Raw genomic sequence first — 18,583 nt, 5'->3', positions numbered from 1 at the left:
CCGAACTTGGGAACCACCAACCCACAGTGCCTTCATCTTGCTAGGATTCAGACTGAGTTTATTGGCCCTCATCCAGCCCACCACCAAATCCAGGCAGCGGTCCAGGGCTTGCACAGCCTCTCCTGACTCAGATGTTACAGAGAAGTACAGAGAATAGTACTGCTGATGCCTTGCCCCAAATCTCCTGATGACTGCTCCCAAGGGCTTTATATAGATGTTAAATAGCATGGGGGATAAGATGGTACCCTGTGGCACCCCACCTCACAACTGCCAGGGGGCTGAAAGACAATAACGCCTCTTCCGATATGAACCGGCCCGTGCACTACGTTCTGCTACGAAGGCCCTCCTCCGGGTTCCAACTCACAGGGAGGCCCGGAGGGTGATGACAAGATCTAGGGCCTTCTCAGTGGTGGCCCCCGAACTATGGAACAGTCTCCCTGAGGAAGTACGCCTGGCGCCGACTCTGCTTTCCTTCCGGCGCCAGGTCAAAACCTTCCTATTCTCTGAAGCATTTTAAGTTACATTGATCTAATTTTAATAATGTTTATTGTATTGTTGATTGTATTTTAATATTATTTTGTTATTCATTGTATTTTTATACTATTTTATGTTCACCGCCCAGAGAGCTATCGCTAGTCGGGCGGTATATAAATTTAATAAATAATAATAATAATAATAATAATAACCCAATGCTATTCTCTGAAAATGACCCTGGAGATAGGATTGGACCACTGCCCATCTCACCAAGTTGGCCCAGATGGATACCATGGTCAATGGTATCAAAAGCCGCCGAGAGATCAAGTAAGGATAACAGGGTCACACTCCCTCTGTCCTCCCAATAAAGGTCATCCATCAGGGTGACCAAGGCTGATTCAGTCCCATAACCAGGCCTGAACCCAGACTGGAATGGGTCAAGATAATCTGTTTCATCCAAGAATACTTGCAACTGCTGCACCACACACCCCTCAATCACCTTCTCTAAAAAGGGGGTATTTGCGACCAGGTGGTAGTTGTCTGATAACAAAAAAGTCTGAAAAGTATGTATGTGAAGCATTTAGTACATGCCCAAGTGCCATATAAACACTAAATGCTCCCCCTCCCTTCTATACTTGTAGGTAGGCTTTCTTTACAATTATTGTGTCTCTTCCAATATGATATTTATGCCATCCTCTGCCCGCAATGCCTTTCTTCATTCTGCAGGTCAGTCTCTACACAAAAGAAAAAAAATGGAAACAAATCTGACATCAGAAATGACAATATTAAAAAAAAAACAGTGGGAGAACATTTGAACCTCCTAGAACTCTCTGCAACTGACTTTAAGGTGGCCATACTTGAACAGAGGAACTTCAGAGGGAAACTCCAGTGGGAAACTGCTGAATTGCAGTTTAACAGGCAATTCTTTTCTGCACTTGTGATTTGATGAGAATCACACTATATGTGTTAATTAGGTTATCAGTGCCAGAGGAGTTTTGTTAATTGGCCACTGTAAGTATTTCGCTTTTAGTATTTGTCACTGTCTGTTCTTTGTTCATTTAATTTCCCTCTGATCCTACTCCTCAACATTTCCCCTTGTCCCAGTGTGTGTGAGAGATATATATATCACATTTTATGCATTTAATTAAGTGGCCTGTAGTTCACAGAAGCTTATACCAAAAATAAATTTGTTAGTCTCTAAGGTGTCACAAGACTCTTCATTGTGTTTCTTCCTCACTGGTTTCTGCAATGGGTAATACCAGACAATCTTGACTGGGGGGAGGGGACTCTTACAACCAAGGAGAGGTGGCAGGAGGAGGAGATGCTATTAATGTCTATTGCATCAGTACATGTTGACCCTGAATTGTGTCAATACAACATTGTGCATTAATGTGCCCTGGTGCAAACATTGAAGAACAAATGTCAGGGCATCAGTCCATGATTTCTGTGGCTTCTTCTGATGGCAATTGACTGTGAAGTGGCTCTCCAGCTATTAAAGGTTGAGTACCGCTAATCTTGAGGACCAGTTGATTGTGACAAAATTATCATACTGTTGAATTGATAAATGCAACTTTTAGAAAGGAAGAATTGAAACTGAAGTCCCAAAGAATAATTGTAAAAACAAGTGTCATTGGGTACTTTAACGACTCATTTTTTGTGGATTTCATGGCAAAAGCAATACTTCATTAGATTTTAGCACAGCTGAATTTTGTGTTCTACACTTATTGTGAGGAAACAGAGTAATTAACCTATTGATGACTAGGGAAAATTTATCATACATTCACTGTAACTGTATGTATATAAGAATGACAAAATAATTATTATTTTAGTGTGTTAAGAATGATCTGGTGTAATGGTACAGTAAAGAGTCAGCATAAAGCACATCCACGCATAGCTTACTCCCTCACTCCCCTGGGGAGATGGTTTCCAAGCTTCACAGCTGACACTTGCCCTTGTCTGAGATTAGACACATTCCCTGACACTCTCTCTACAGCATTAGACCATTATAGCAAAGCTAATTTGGATTGTACCATAGAGTCTATGGGAGGGGTGGGAAACCTTAGGCCCAGGGGCTGAATATAGTCCTCCAGGCCTTTTTATCTGGCCCTCAGGACTCTCCTCACCACCTCTCCCCAGGCCACACCACTTACTGACTAGAGATGGAAGGATCTGTCCATTTCTGTTCTCCCAGTTTCTCATTTTTGCAGTCTTAAATTCAGTTTTCCACATTTCTGCAGCATTTGTGATTTTTTAAAAAAAATCATGTAACTTCTTCAGCATTTTAGTGCAAATCTTTCCTAATAAACACATTTTTGTATGCAGCTTTGCCTTATGTACACGTTGTTGCAAGCAATTTCTCCTAACATAATGCATTTTGTATGTTATTTTCACTAATATATTCATTGTTATGCACACTTTTCCCTAATAGATACATTTTTTGTAAACATTGTTTGGTAGGAGAACTGCATTGCAAAATTTGGATGCATGCAAATTTGGAAGGATGAGTGTTTTTTGGTTTTTGTATTGTTTTGAAAAGTGCACGTTTGATAGATTTGGCTATTACTGCCCTTGCTCTGCCTTCTCCTCAAGTGTTTTTGGCTGGCTGGGGTATATCCTTGAGCTGTGATAATGACTTCTGATCCCCTAGATGCATGGAAAGATATGCATGTAGCGCATCGAAACCTCTGTCTTTTGTGAGGCTGGAATGTAATCTACGGTACAACAATAGGAGTCACATCTGTTGCACTGCTCATATTTGCCTCTGGCCCAGCCCACTTTTGCTTCTGACCATATTCACTGGTGGCATGCGGCCTGTGTGAGGTTGCCCTTAAGAAATGTGGCTCCCAGCCTGAAAAAAGGTCCCCTACCCTGATCTATGACACAGGCATAGGCTGAAGTGCATGGAAATTTTGGTGCTGATTCTTTACCCGCTTTGAGGAACATATCTCATACTTAAAATTTGGTGCTTAAGTAGGATTAATTCCCAGGCAGATGAATATTTAATTACAACTTTAAAGCATAAGATGAAGAGTTGCAATGGGAGGCAAAGTATCGCCTTAGGAAGCTTCTAGATTTTGACACTACAGCAGGGATCCAATTTAGTTGGAGACATATTCTATTGCAAGGGTAGGGAACCTGTGGCTCTCCAGTTGGTTTTGGATGACAACTCCCAGCAGCCCCAGCCAGCATTGCCCATAGGCAGGGATGTTGGGAATTGCAGTCCAAAACATCTGGGGAGTCACAGGCTACCCATCCTTGTTCTATAGCAGCCTTTCCCAACCAGTGTGCCTCCAGATGTTGTTGGACCACAACTCCCATCTTTCCTGACCATTGGCAATGCTGGCTGAGGCTGATGGGAGTTGTGGTCCAACAACATCTGGAGACACACTGGTTGGGAAAGGCTATTCTATAGCTTACTTAGGGTGATGTTAACCTTTATTCTGTTTCTGTACTGTGCAGTCCAATCATCTGTCAGAAATAAGTCCTGCTGAATTCAACAGAGTTTAATCCATATTAATGGGCATGTGATTGTAGCCTTTGTTGATCACATTCTGGACTTAAATTAGAATATGGGATAAAAATGTTAGGAGATGCTTTAATGACTCCCCCATGCCTATATTTTGGCAAAGTTCTAATAATAGGTCTAATTTATTTCTAATTTTATTCCCGAGAGCTGACAGTGTGTGTTTGTTTGTATTGCCAGTTGGTAGGTGTCATAAAAATGTGATTGATTGAACAGTAAATCCTCAAAGGCTTCTCTTTGAAAGGTTGCCAAGTCCAATGAGAGTAGAGACTCATAGCCACATTTTTGCCTATTGTACAGGTTATCTATGCTGCATTTTATATAGAGATGAAAACAGGACACACATTCTGACCTTTGAGCAACAGAGGGAAAAACAAAGCTTGGGGTGACTCTCAGAATGATATTGGAGCCAATGTGCAAAGCTTTTGAGCAGTCCAGTGTAACTGGGAAGCTGCTAAGATTATGGATGCCAAACTGGACTGGATCTCTTTTCTTATATTCTGCATTTAAAATTATATGATTTTCATTTTGAAAAAATGGTTCCCATTTCTGATATATGTTGGCTTTAAAGGGGGGGGGGATATGTGAAAGGCCTGCTAATCTCAAAATTCCCAGAAGGTTGATTTCAGAGACTACTATGCAAAGGGTTGGGTTGAGCTGTTTCTTAGGAGGCTTACTCTTCTTCAACATTGTTGCTAAGAGTAGATTGACACTGATTTTTATCACCTTATGGACATAAAAAGCTGTCTTATACTCAGTTTGCCAGTGGTCCATTTTGCACAGTTTTGTCTACTCTCTAGGATTTTGGGCAGAGGTCTTTCCTAACACCTACTACTTGGCCAGTTAACTGGAGATGCCAAGGACTGAACTTATTTTATTTACTTATTTATTACATTTATAACATTTATACCCCGCCTTTCTTTTCATGATAGAAACCCAAGGCAGCTTACATATGGTTCCCAGGTGGTCTCCCATCCAGGCACTGACCAGACCTGACCCTGCTTAGCTTCAGTAGGATGCTGGCCTCATGTACCTTCAGATCATAGGCTGGAACTTGGGGGCTTGTGCATATAAAGAATGTGTTCTACCAATGTCATATTTTCCTCACTTGCTCTGTTGGAAGATCAGCATCAACTTTGGTCTTGTAGAAATGTCCAATGTGGGCTTGGCCCCTTGGCCACCACTCAAACAGTCATTCAGAAATCTTACTATTCCCATGTTGGCCTGGATTTGAACAGTCTGGAAACCCAGCAAATGGGCACTTTCAAATGATTAAATTTCTGTAAAACACCATCAAGCTCCAGCCAGAATACGAAAGCTCAAACATCAGTTCTAAGGTACAGTATTCTCTGAACCACTGGGACAGCTTGGAGGTAGAGGAAATAGCTGGTCTGAATCTTGCTGCTCCACATCACCATTGGAGTTTTCTGCATGCATAAATGGCTTCAAGAACCTGGAAGGTTATTCATTTCTATATGAATCCTTTCCTGATAATGGTCACATCCACACCATACATTTAAAGCACATTTAATGCACATGGCTTCCCCCAAAGCATCCTGGGAATTGTAGTTCACCCCTCACAGAGCTGCAAATTCCCAGCACCCTTAACAAACTACAATTCACTGGATTCTTTAGCATGTACATGTTTTCAATGTATGTTAAATGTATGATGTGCGCCACGGCAGTTATGTCAGCATTTTCTGAGCATCAGAATCTCCTGCCAGATTTTCAAGTATTATAAATATTTAGTGAAATGCAATCTTCATGCTTAAGATCAACAAATGGACTACATGTGATTCTAAATAGATTGCTGGGTACTATGCCCATTTACCCCCTTAATTTAATGTAAACTGGTAGCTATTTTCATCAAGGAGGGGAGATTTAATGCTTCTCTCCTTATATATGATGCCGATGTGCCCTCCCCCTAGCTATGAGGAAAAAGCTCCCATTGGCACTGTAGAAGGGAGGGCATAGAAGCCTGGGGCTCATTCCTGTCATGATAAACCAGCCTTCTCCAATCTGGTGCCCTCCAGATGTTTTGGACTACAACTTCCATCAGGTCCAGCCAGCTCTCTGGGGCTAATGAGAGTTGTAATCCAAAACATCTGGAGAGTTCCAGGCTGGAGATCACTGTGATAAACCATGGTGTTTTGTTAAATCTCCATGGAGCCATTGTTGGAGAGAATGACAATTATATTGCATAAAGTTTATTTGTCATGGATATGTCTTAGCAGACAGCATTAAAACATGGTAAAAGAAGAAGAATCAAATTAAGGAAGGATTCTTAAGTATTGCCTTCCCTACCCATTATTGGGCAGGGTGTGGGATCACACAGAATGGGTGTCACATAAATAGGGATCACGAAATGGTATGGACTTACCCTGTATCAGCACCCCACAAGTGGAAAAAAGGCATCTATGTCAGCCATTGTCATGCTCAAACACAGAAATAAGTTCTCTGCACCTGTCCTCTGTTCAGAATGTTAGGGAGAGTGTGTATCCAATCAGTAGTGGCCAGAGAAGCAGGGCAGGATGGGATGGCGTTGCTTACCTGGCTTTCCAACACTGGGGTTGCTGCCAATTTTTGAGAGATATGAGGCAGCGGGAAGGCTGGCATAGTGTGGGCATAGCAGCATCCAGTGAAATGTTGGCATTTTGAAGAAGTTATAGGAGAGGCTGAGTGAGAGTCAACAAGAACTGAGCAGGAAGATCAAACAGTCTCTTGTGTATTTTGATGAGATATTTATTGAAACCTTTTACAGGCATCATTGGAAGTAGTGGTGGGCACACTGGCACCACAGACACTGCACTGGCAACCCCTGGAGTAAGCTGTAAAGGTTCTTGGATTTGTAATGTAACTGCACACTACCAAGCTGAACCTACAGTGTGCAAAGAAGAGAGACTATAGCTCAGTGGCAGAGCACATGCTTTGCATGCAGAAAATTCCAGCTCCACTACTTGGCTTGTCTAATTAAATATTTCACAGGTATAAGGGGTTGACTTCTGATACTTTGGTGAGCTGCTACCCATCAGGGCAGTCAATCCTAAGAGAGATGGAGCAATGGCCTGACTCCGTATAAGACGTGCTCATATCTGGGCATGCCCTAAGGCAGCCTTTTCCCACCTGGTGCCCTCCAGATGTTTTAGAGTACTGTTTTCACCATCCCTAACTATGGGCCATGCTAGCTGGAGCTAATGTTGTCCAAAACATCTGAAGGTCACCCAGTTAGGGAAGGCTGCCCTTACTTCTCCTGCTTATAGATCAACCCTAGAAGTTTTGTTGTTGTTGTTGGTATGTGCCTTCAAGTTGATTATGACTTATGGTGACACTATGAATCAATAGCATCTGTCATGAACCACCCTGTTCAGACCTTATAAATTCAGGTCTGTGGGTTCCTTTATGGAATCAATCCATCTCGTTTGGTCTTCCTCTTTTTCTGCTCCCTTCTGTTTTTCCCAGCATTATGGTCTTTTCTAATGAATCATCTCTTCTCATTATGTGTCCAAAGTATGATAACCTGTTTCATCATTTTAGCGTCTAGTGATAGTTCTGCTTTAATTTGTTCTAACACCCAATTATTTGTCTTTTTCGCAGTCCATGGTATCTGCAAAGCTCTCCTCCAACACCACATTTCAAATGATGAAGAGCAACTCTAAGAGAATAAAAATATGTCATTAAGGCTGGAATTACTGTTGGGGTACTTATATAGTATGAACAAGTGCCAGTGGGCTCTGTGCTTAGAAGAAGCATGATTAAGATGATAGAATGGCAGAATTAGATTTTTAAATCTTGTTTAAATTCCTATACAAGGAACAAATTCAAATATGCTGCTTCCAACATGGCACAGTTCCTCTTACTTAACTATACAGCCTCAGAATGCTCACAGGGGTCCTCTGTTTGAAAGGCCTACTATATCCCAAATCTCCTACTATATGAACCCTCTACAAAGTTTAGGGAAATGGCTAGTAGGAATGGAAGGTTCTATTAATTTTGATTGTCTTACTTTCTCATTTTCCCAATCTTTTTTAAAAAATGCTTTTATTACTTTCAAAATAAACAAAACAATTAAAATATCTGGCATGTGCAATACAATGCCTCTTACAGAGTGAACGATAAAATTCCAAACCACAGTGAGACGTTCAAGGTCCATTCAAATATTCTCTCCACAACAAGGCTTGAGTAGATGGGGGAGATAACTCAGGTTCCTTTTGATTAACATAACGGACAAAAGGGAACCAAGTCTTATTGAATATGTCATGTTTAGAATTGCCCCTCAGGAACCTTCTAAATTGCATCAAATGCTTTGACAGGACTGTGTTCCAAATTCTGCTCAGCCACAGGGCTGGATTAAGCTGAGGAGGGCCCCTAGGCTGATTGGTGTTTGGGGGCCCCTTCTCCCTACCTTTCTGCTTTTTTTCGTGCAGGTTTGCCATCAATCAAGATGGCGGCCAAGTTTTCCCTAAGGGGCTCAAGCCTCTGCCGCCATCTTGGTTGATGGCAGCAATGTGCGTGTGTAGCATGCATGTGTGCCATCAACCAAGATGGTGGCAGAGGCTTCAGCCCCTTAGGAAAACCTCAGCCACCATCTTGATTGATGGCAAACCACAAAAAACAGTGGATAAAAAGGTAAGTGAAGCGGGGGGATGGCAGGCAGTTCAGAAGCTCTTGTCCCACAATATATTTTTTAAGCTTATCCATGGGCCCCAAAGAGCTCTGGGCCCTTAGGCTTCAGCATACTAAGCTTAATGGATAAACCGGCCCTGCTCAGCCAATGATTTGCTCTATCCATGTGGGTTGCCAACAACATAGCAACAAGGTCTTTATGAATCACCTTAGAACTGCTGTTACTTTCCAGCAATAGTAGCACCAAAACAAGACCTAGGGCTAGGGCTAGGGCAATAGATTGGTTTGTGATATTTGTCGTGTCATGGAATACACACTCTTGGAACCTCTGAATCACCTTGCATTCCCACCTTCACCCTCACCAACACTACAGTGGGTAATCCTTAATCATATGAGAAAACCTAACCGGTGTCTAGTGACATTGGAGAGGGAGTTCAACGAAGCCTCCTGAATGCTCGCAGACATAGTTGGGGTGTGATGTTAACCACACCTTTTCCCACTGTCCTTCTTCCAGTTTGATTCCCAGCTCCCCCTCCCACATACCCTCTAGAGCCATCCCAAGAGCCCATTTCCTTTTCTATTGATAGCTTATACAGGGCTGAGCCTGCCCCATTTATGTGTTTGTGTAACATAAGAGAATGTAGGCCTCCCTCCGTCTTAACATTTCCCCAATCTTAAATTCAGTTTAATTTCTACTGCAATTTGCAATTTTTTTTAAAAAAAATCTTCATACAAATTTATTGCGAATTTCTCGAAATAAACACACTTTTGTATGCATTTTGTATGTTATTTTCACTAATATATTCATTTTATGAAAACATTGGTTGGCTGGAGAACTGCATCGCAAAATTCGAATAAGTGTGAATGACACAGGATGGGTGTGTTTTCATTCTCAGAAAGTGCAATTTCAGAAAGTGTTTCAGAAAGTGCAAATTTGATACATTGGTCTTTAAATGTTAACTGAAACTAATTTCTTCCTCATCCCTATTGGCTAGTTTAGAAGCCTGTCTGCTGTCTGATTAGAAGCCATCTTGGGAGACTCCTTTTTAAAAACGTGCATATGCTTTCAAGCAAGGAATGATGCAGTCAGGAAAGTATTATGCATGCCTATCTGCAGGTTTCAATTGGCTTTCCTTTGCTGGTCCTGAGGAAGTCAGGATTGAGTGTAAACCAGGAAAGCCCCTGATGGAAGAAGACATGAATACCTCAAGGATTTATTACCTTTCCACCAGTCTAGCTGAACGAATAGTTTTGAGCACACAAGTTTAAGCATTGCTTAGCTGGGATGGGAAGAAGGTTTAATTTGATTACAACCCCATTCCACCCCTCCACTCCCCAGTGGGCACATGTTTGGCCCTGTAAATTGTGGCAATTAGTTTTCATCTTTAGTTCTTCATCTATAAAATAATCTTGCAATGTCCCATAGGGCAACCATTGAAGATGAATGAAAGCACTTTTCATATCAAAGCTGCTATTGAAATATGTATGAGAATAATAATATTATTTTGGTATAGCGTAGTTATCTGCAGGTGACCTGCTCCACTGAGGGAGTCCTTTGTGTTTCTGCATCTGTGACTGTAGAATTTGCAGTGATGCACTAAATTGGTACCTGGGTGCTCAGGTGACCATTTCACTACATCTATTTTCAGTCCAGGCTAGCTGGATGGGAAACAAGTCCATCAAATGAAAAATAAGCCCCCAAAGTGGTCGCATGAATTGACTCTACATCTAGTCCCCATGTCCCCCATGCAAGCTGGCAGTAGAAGCTGGTGGTAATTTAAAAATGTTACTCACCGGTTTAAATGCTCTTTAGACATCATGACACTTCATAAAATGGTCCAGAGCTGAGGGGAAATGTGATAAAGTGACAAGAAGCAGACATTAGTTGAGAAAAAAAATTATCAAGACAGATTAAATGTAGAAATAGTATGACTATGCGAGTGCAACAAATAATATTAGACACCCACACAAAACCCCTTTCTAGGTTGCCAACTGTGCTATCGTGAAGTGAATGAAGAGAAATGGGTTGTATTTCAAACACATACCATTACTCTGAGCAACAGTAACATTTTACTGCCCCAGTCATATTTTTTGACTGATGCAATAAACTTCGCAAAATATAAAGAAAAAAACCCACATATGCAGAATTTATCATCTTTTCTTTCTGTTTCAAATTTGAAACAGATTCCATGGTAACATGACAGTAAACTTATGGAGACGTTTAAATTATGTGACAGATAGTTCTGTGCAGAGGATAAAAAAAAGAGAAGCCAGTTGCTTAAGACTATTTACTCCCAGATCAGTCTCCCATCAGCGAGGAAGCAAAATTCCCGCAAATATGAAACTGGGCTCTGCACAATTGTATAATGCTTAGAACTTCTTCGTTACTTGTTTAATGCAACTGACCTAATAAAAGCATTCAAAGAGAAAGCCTTAGTTTTAAAGTTCTTCATACACATTATATTGGTGACTCTTCAGCACATATTAAAGGAATCCCTGTTATTAGGCTGTTCCTAATATATCGGGAACAGCCCTGTAAAGTAGGTAAGATCTGTTTACCCATCTTGTAGAAAGGGCAGGGTAGGCCTGAGGCTAAGAGGAAGTGGCTTGCCCAAAGTTACCCAATCAGTCCATTGGTAGAATGAGGGTTGAAGGATTTTGGTGCTAGCAGCACTGGGTCTGTGGAAGGGATGGGGGAGAAATTTGATTCCATTTGCATTTAAAGGTAAATCTATCAAATGTGCACTTTCCAAAATATGATAAGAAATGAAACAGCCAACCTTCAAAATTCACACTTATGCACATTTTGCAAAGCAGTTCTTCAACTAATATTTACAAAAATGCACATATTAGGGCAAAATGTACATAAAAATGAATATATTAGTGAAAATAAGATACAATTATGCAGCCATGAGAGTGGCTGTATACTATAGCCAGCGTGGATTTTTCACATTCCGCAATGTTAAATTGAAAATACCCCGCATGCCATTCTGATGCTTCCCATAAGCTCATTTCAAAACAAAACCTTACAAATCTTATAGTCCGGAACTCAGAAATGCTTGCTTAACAACCCTCTCAATTTTCATAGCGATACACAGTTCAAAGTCTAAAAAGAGAGGGAAAAAAACCTCAGAGCCCTTTTGGACTTTTTTCTGTCACAGTTCTCACACTCTGTTGAAATTCATTAAAAATCAGCCATGTTCACAGAATACCAGTAATCCTGATACTGACCTTGCCCTATACTCTGACCTTCATCTTCTGCAGTCTAAAAGTTTTAAAAAAAATGCCTGGCTGATTTTTAATTAATTTAAAAAATTTTGGCTGGAACCCTATGATAACTTCGGGCATGCTCAGTAAGAAACAACTGTCAGTGTTCTAAAAGCCAGACTCACCGCTGCAGGGCTTGCCTAATCAGATGCCACACCCACACCAGACTTTGATTTCACATGAGACAGTCATGGCTTCCCTCAAAGAATCCTGGGAAGTGTAGTTTGTGAAGGATGCTGAGAGGAGACTCCTGTTCCACTGAGACAGCTCCAATGGCCAGAGTGGTTTAACAGTCAGCCACTCTGATTGAAGGTCTGTGAGGAGAACAGGGCATCTCCTAGTAACTCTCAGCACCCTTCACTAACTACACTTCCCAGGATTCTTTGAGAGAAGCCATGACTGTCCAAAGTGAAATAAAGGCCTGGTGTGGATGTGGCCAGGGACAGCTTTGGTTTAAATTTGGGTTGGAGGCTACATGTGCCTGCTGTAGAATAAAAAGTTGGGGGAAACACTGAAAAGCAATGATACTGTTCACAATGTTTTCCTTTTGGAAAGGAAGGGGTCTTCCTTCTGCCCAGTGCCCACACACCCAATCTCCTCCCCTCCCCCTCTTCCTCCCTTCCCTGCTCCTCCCCTGGGTCAGTGTTGGACTAGGACCTGGGAGACCAGGGTTCGAATCCCCACACAGCCATGAAGCTCACCTGGTGACCTTGGGCCAGTCACTGCCTCTCAGCCTCAGAGGAAGGCAATGGTAAAACCACCTCTGAATGCCATTTACCATGAAAACCCTATTCAAAGGGTCGCCATAAGTCCAGTCGAAGGCAGTCCATTTCCATTTTCAAACATGATTGCACAGAAATAAATCCCATTGAACTGAAATAGTATACAAATGATCAAACCCACCCTCCTCCTCCCTCCTATCCCCTCCCTCTTGCACCTTCCCTCCCCCTTCCTTTGCCACTCCCTACCCATCCACATCACCTTCCAATCCCCTCCTTCCCCCTCCCCTTCCTCCTCCGCATGGTCAGTTTTACCTATCTTAAGCGTGATTGCATGGAAGTAAATACTACTGAACTCTATAAACATGCAAATGATCAAACCTGCCCTCCCCTCCCCTCCCTTCCCCCCTTCAATATGCTCCTTGCCTTTCCCCCTTCCCCTCCTCCTCCCCCATGGTCAGTTTTTCCTATCCTAACCATGATTGCATAGGAGTTAATCTCATTGAACTCAATAAGCATGCAAATGATCAGACCTGCTCTTCCCCTCCTTTCCCTCTCCTCTCCCTTCCTCCTCACCTCCCCTCTTCCTTCTTCCTCCTCCCCTGCCCACTCCAGCCCTCCCTCCTCCCCCCTGGTCAGTTTTACCTATCCTAAGCATGATTGCACTGGAGTAAATCGCACTGAACTCAATAAACATGCAAATGATCAAACCTGTCCTTCTCCTCCCCTCCCCCTCCTGCCTGCTCCCATCTCAGTCCTCCCCTCTGCCTTTCCTCCCCTCCCTCCCCCTCCCCCCCTCCCCATCCCCTGTGGTCAGTTTCACCTATCCTAAGCATGATTGCAGGGGAATAAATCCCACTGAACTCAATAAGCATGAGAATGATCAATCCATTCTCAACAAACTTGAACAGGATCCCATTCCTTACCTCCTGGATTAAAATGCAGGGAAATTCACTAATCTGCAAAAAACCTTGTGGTTTAAGAACGTACCTATATCCCACATATATTTCTATCAAACTTTACAAAGCAGGGAAATTGTGCAGTTATAGTGAATGCACCAGGAGAGCAGGAGACCTGACCTCCTCTCTGAGATATTGGACTGCCCTACAAATTTGTCAAAATGCAAATGCCATTTGGGTTGGTCTTTCACAGTCCAATCCACTTCCTATGTAGCTTGGAAGAATTTGGTAACATGTGCCTCTGAGCATATGGTGAGTGGTGGCAACACCTGCCATCAGCCCAAATAATAGAAACAAGACATGTGCTGTGCTGATCTTGTTTTATCAGGGAGGAAGCAACATTATTAAGACAGTTGATACAGTTCAGATGGTCACTTTAAATATGTCTGATTTACTTTGCAATTTCAGTGAAGTTTCCTATAGGAAATCATTTTCTTTGGTGAATATGTGAAGTACAGCAACACTTTGCGAAATTTATACTAAAAAGACTCCAAACATAATTGTGGAATAATGGCACTGACTTCTGCAGAATAGTCTCCAATGGACCTCAGGAGTGTCTCAATTTGCACAAGATAAAACAGTGGGAGGTGAAATACATTCTAGCAAAATGCTAGGTGTGCTCTATGTTTTTAATTGACTGTGCCCACCTTGCCTTAAATAAAGTGGTTTAAACATAGCAGACTGAAAACATGCATCCTCTTTTTTCCAACAGCTGGAGTCATTGCTGAAGTAGCAACATATTGTAATCAGTCTGATTTTACATCAAAGTGCAGTTTCATATCCAACTGTTAATGCACCCAAAATAGAAATAGAACATAACCTCCAATTTGAAATACAAAAGGCTGTCTGTACCATCATATGACATTGACCAATAAAAAGGCATTGAAATTAATAAAGATAAATTTGACACAGATTTCCAGGATGAATAATGAGGGAAATAAAATGTTCTAGTTTAGATTCTTTGTAGAAACATTAGTAACACAGGAAAGAAGCAAAGTAAGAAGAACACCAACAAACGTCCATCGCCACACTCACCATATGCTCAGAGGCACATGTTACCAAATTCTTCCAAGCTACACAGCAAGTGGATTGGATTATGAAAGACCAACCCAGATTGTGTTTGCCTTTTGACAAATTTGTAGGGCAGTACAATATCTCAGGGAGAAGGTCAGGTCTCCTGCTCCCCTGGTGCATTCACTATAGCTGCCCAATTTCCCTGCTTTGTAAAGTTTAATAGAAATATCTGTGGGCTATAAGTACGTTCTTAAACTGCAAGGCTTTTTGCCTATTAGTGAATATACATTATATTAAGAAAAATTGCTTGCAAAATGTGGTCATTAGACAAAGCTGCATACAGAAGTGTATTTTTGGGAGAAACTCACACTAAAATGCTGTTGAATTTTCAAGAGGATTTTTTCAATAAATAACTTGCAAGTTTTATTTTATTTAACAAAATTTCTATATCACTTGCATGTAAAGACCTTTCAAAAAACATTAAGATTATCAATAAAACAGTTAGAAAGTAGTTAAAACATAAATAAAACAATTAAATTAGCTACCAACTAACAAAAATTAAAACAAATCAACATCTATGTGTCTGGATAGGCTTGCCTAAACAAAAAAGTTTTAAGCAGGTGCCAAAAGTGAAGGTGTGTACTGATGTCAATAGGCAGGGAATTAATATTATGTGGGACCTAGAACAGTGCCTGTTCCACAGACTGAAGTGCTTGAGTGGGCACATATGGGGTAAGGCAGTCGTGCAAGTAAATTGCTGCAGATCTAAATGCCACAACACTGACAGCACATTCCCAAGTCACTGAAAGCACATACCAAAGTCACAGCATGCTTTGTCACAGGGGCACGTAGCACCACCAATTGATGGCAAAGATTCTGATCACATAGAGAGGTCTGGAATAAGGCGTTACGTTGTCTATGCAAGAATCTTACAGCAGTTACTATTACTTCCATGAATGATTATACTGCTCCCACTGTTACTACATAAAAAATGTAAATGTACTGCCTTCAGGTCGATTCTGACTTATGGCAACCCTATGAATAGGGTTTTCATGAGGCTGAGAGGCAATGACTGGCCCAAGGTCACCCAGTGAGCTTCATGGCTATGTGGGGATTTGAACCCTGGTCTCCCAGGTCATAGTCCAACACCTTAACCATTACACCATTATTTAATATTAATGTTGTGCTATGTTATGGCCCCCTGAGCAGCAGCCTGGGCCATGACTCTATTCCAGATGAAGAAAGACCAACGAGATTAGTGGCACAGGAGAGGTCTGTGATACCAACCCAACCTTCAATATCAGAATGCCTCAGCCTGTGAGCACCCAGAAACTGTTACTCCTGAGGCCCCATTCTATGTGGAACCACCCCCATCCATACCACTGATCCCTAAGTACTCCTGTGCCTGCGTGTCAGGGCTGGCAATGAGCCTAGACAGAACTAATGAAGAAGAGGTAGAATGCTTGGCCCTTTTAACATTTTTTGCTCCTTGGAAGGGGCAGAGCCTGGGAGGCTATACAGATCTAAAAGGTCTCAGTTCAGGCCCAAATGTCATCAGAGCATATTGCTTGCTCAGACTTCATTGAGGGTCTTTTCTTGTTATTTCTATAATTTTCTTTCCTATTTATTTTGGGGTGTTTTCTGATTTTTTGTTTTGTTTTTCCCTGTTGGCTAGGTTTGGTTGTTTTATTCATCAGCTGTATGTGGATTTCTGTTACACATATTAATAATATAATTCTGGTGTTGCAATATAAGATGTTGAATGTTTTCCTTGTATGATATTCACTTTGCTTTTCTACAAGGATGTATTGGAGAAAGCTAAGGGATGGGGCAGTAAGTTCTGTGTGTATTTTTTATTATTATGGATTTTGCTTGCTTATGGCCTATGTATGGCCTTGAGAGAGTCTATAAAAGATATTATGGTGGGCATAAATAATTGTTTTGTTATATAGGTAGAAATATGATAGTTTCAACTAATACCAGCTACTACTCAGCAGTCAGAGGATCTCACTGCTCTTTCTACATTCAAACACATATTCAATGCTAGTCCTACTCAGAGTTAGCCCATTGAAGTTAATAGATGTGACTAACTTAGGTTCATTAATTTCAATGGGTCTAGTCTGAAGAGGACTTAGTTGAATACAACCCATCACATATAATTGTCAATCTCATTTAGATACCTACTTGGAAATATGGGGTTGTGTCCAAAGTAGCGCTAAGGAATGTGTCCCATCAGCACAAGGACTTCCACTCATGCAATGAGATTTTTCTCCTCCCCCATGTACCTCCTAAATCTGTTTTAGGGGTTTCCCCAATCCTCTAGAGCAGATTTGGAGAGGGTGCATGGTTCATGAGTGGGGGTGAAGAGGTGAGAAAGTCCCTTTCCACAAGAAGAAATCCTTGCGCTGATGTGACACATTATTTATTTATTGCATTTGTATACCGCCCCACAGCCGAAGCTCTTTGGAGAGTTTAAAACAATTAAAAACAAATATATAAATTTAAAAACACATTTTTAAAAAGCAATTTAAAAGCACATGCTAAAATGCCTGGGAGAAGAGGAAAGTCTGGACCTGGCGCCGAAAAGATAACAGTGTTGGCGCCAGGCACACCTCATCAGGGAGATCATTCCATAATTTGGGGGCCACCACTGAGAAGGCCCTCTCCCTTGTTGCCAGACTCCCAGCTTCCCTCCGAGTAGGCACCCAGAGGAGGGCCTTGGATGTTGAGCATAGTGTACAGGTGGGTTCATGTCGGGAGAGGCGTTCCATCAGGTATTGTGGTCCTAAGCCGTGTAAGGCTTTATAGGTTAAAACCAGCACCTTGAATCGAGCTCGGAAACATACAGGCAGCCAATGCAAGCTGGCCAGAATTGGTTTTATATGTTCGAACCATCTGGTCTCTGTTACCAATCTGGCCGCTGCATTTTGCACAAGCTGCAGTTTCTGAACCATCTCCAAAGGCAGCCCCATGTAGAGTGCATTGCAGTAATCTAACTTGAAGGTTAGCAGAGCATGGACCACTGAGGCCAGGTTATCCCTGTACAGATAGGGGTGTAGCTGGGCCACCAACCAGAATTGGTAGAAGGCACTCTGAGCCTCAAGTGACCGGAGCCTCAAGTGACAGATGGTTCTAGGATAACCCCCAAGCTACGAACCTGCTCCTTCAGAGGGAGTGCAACCCCATCCAGGACACACTGGACATCCACCATCCAGTCAGAAGAATCACCCACTAGCAGCATCTCAGTCTTGTTTGGATTGAGCCTCAGTTTATTAGCCGTCATCCAGTCCATTGTCGCAGCCAGGCACTGGTTCAGCACATTGACAGCCTCACCTGAAGAAGATGAAAAGGAGAAATAGAGCTGAGTGTCATCAGCATATTGATGGCAACGCACCCCAAAGCTCCAGATGACTGCACCCAACGGTTTCATGTAGATGCTGAACAGGTTTCATGTAGATGTTGAACAGCATGGGGGACATAACTGACCCCTGCGGAACCCCATACTGGAGAGTCCAGGGTGCCGAGCAATGTTTCCCAGGCACCAACTTCTGGAGCTGACCCGCCAAGTAGGAGCAGAACCACTGCCATGCAGTCCTCCCTAGTTGGATACTGCCCAAGAACTGCTTATATTAATCTATATATTTAAAATAAAATTGATAGGATATTTTTTATTGTTAATGTGATGTTTTTGGTGATGTTTTTCTTATGTCCCCTACTTTCTTTCTTGTTTTATTTGCAAATAAAAAATATATGGACTTCACTAAGGTTCTGCAACTCCAGGCTGACTTTCCCCAATGTCTCCTGTTGGCTTTCACTTGAAGACAGGTCAAGAGGTGCTAGGTACCATGCAGATTACAAATTTACAGAACTCATATACATATATATATCCATATTTCATTTTAGCATCTTGCAATCTAGTATCACCTTGATGACCTCTTGCCATTTTAAGTTTTCCTTTCTCACAATATTGTTTACTTATCCATATGTATTCCTTGGATAAACCT

This window comes from Rhineura floridana, chromosome 9 (assembly GCF_030035675.1).
Source record: "Rhineura floridana isolate rRhiFlo1 chromosome 9, rRhiFlo1.hap2, whole genome shotgun sequence".
Lineage (NCBI taxonomy): Eukaryota > Metazoa > Chordata > Lepidosauria > Squamata > Rhineuridae > Rhineura > Rhineura floridana.
Note: the sequence above shows the minus strand (reverse complement) of the source record.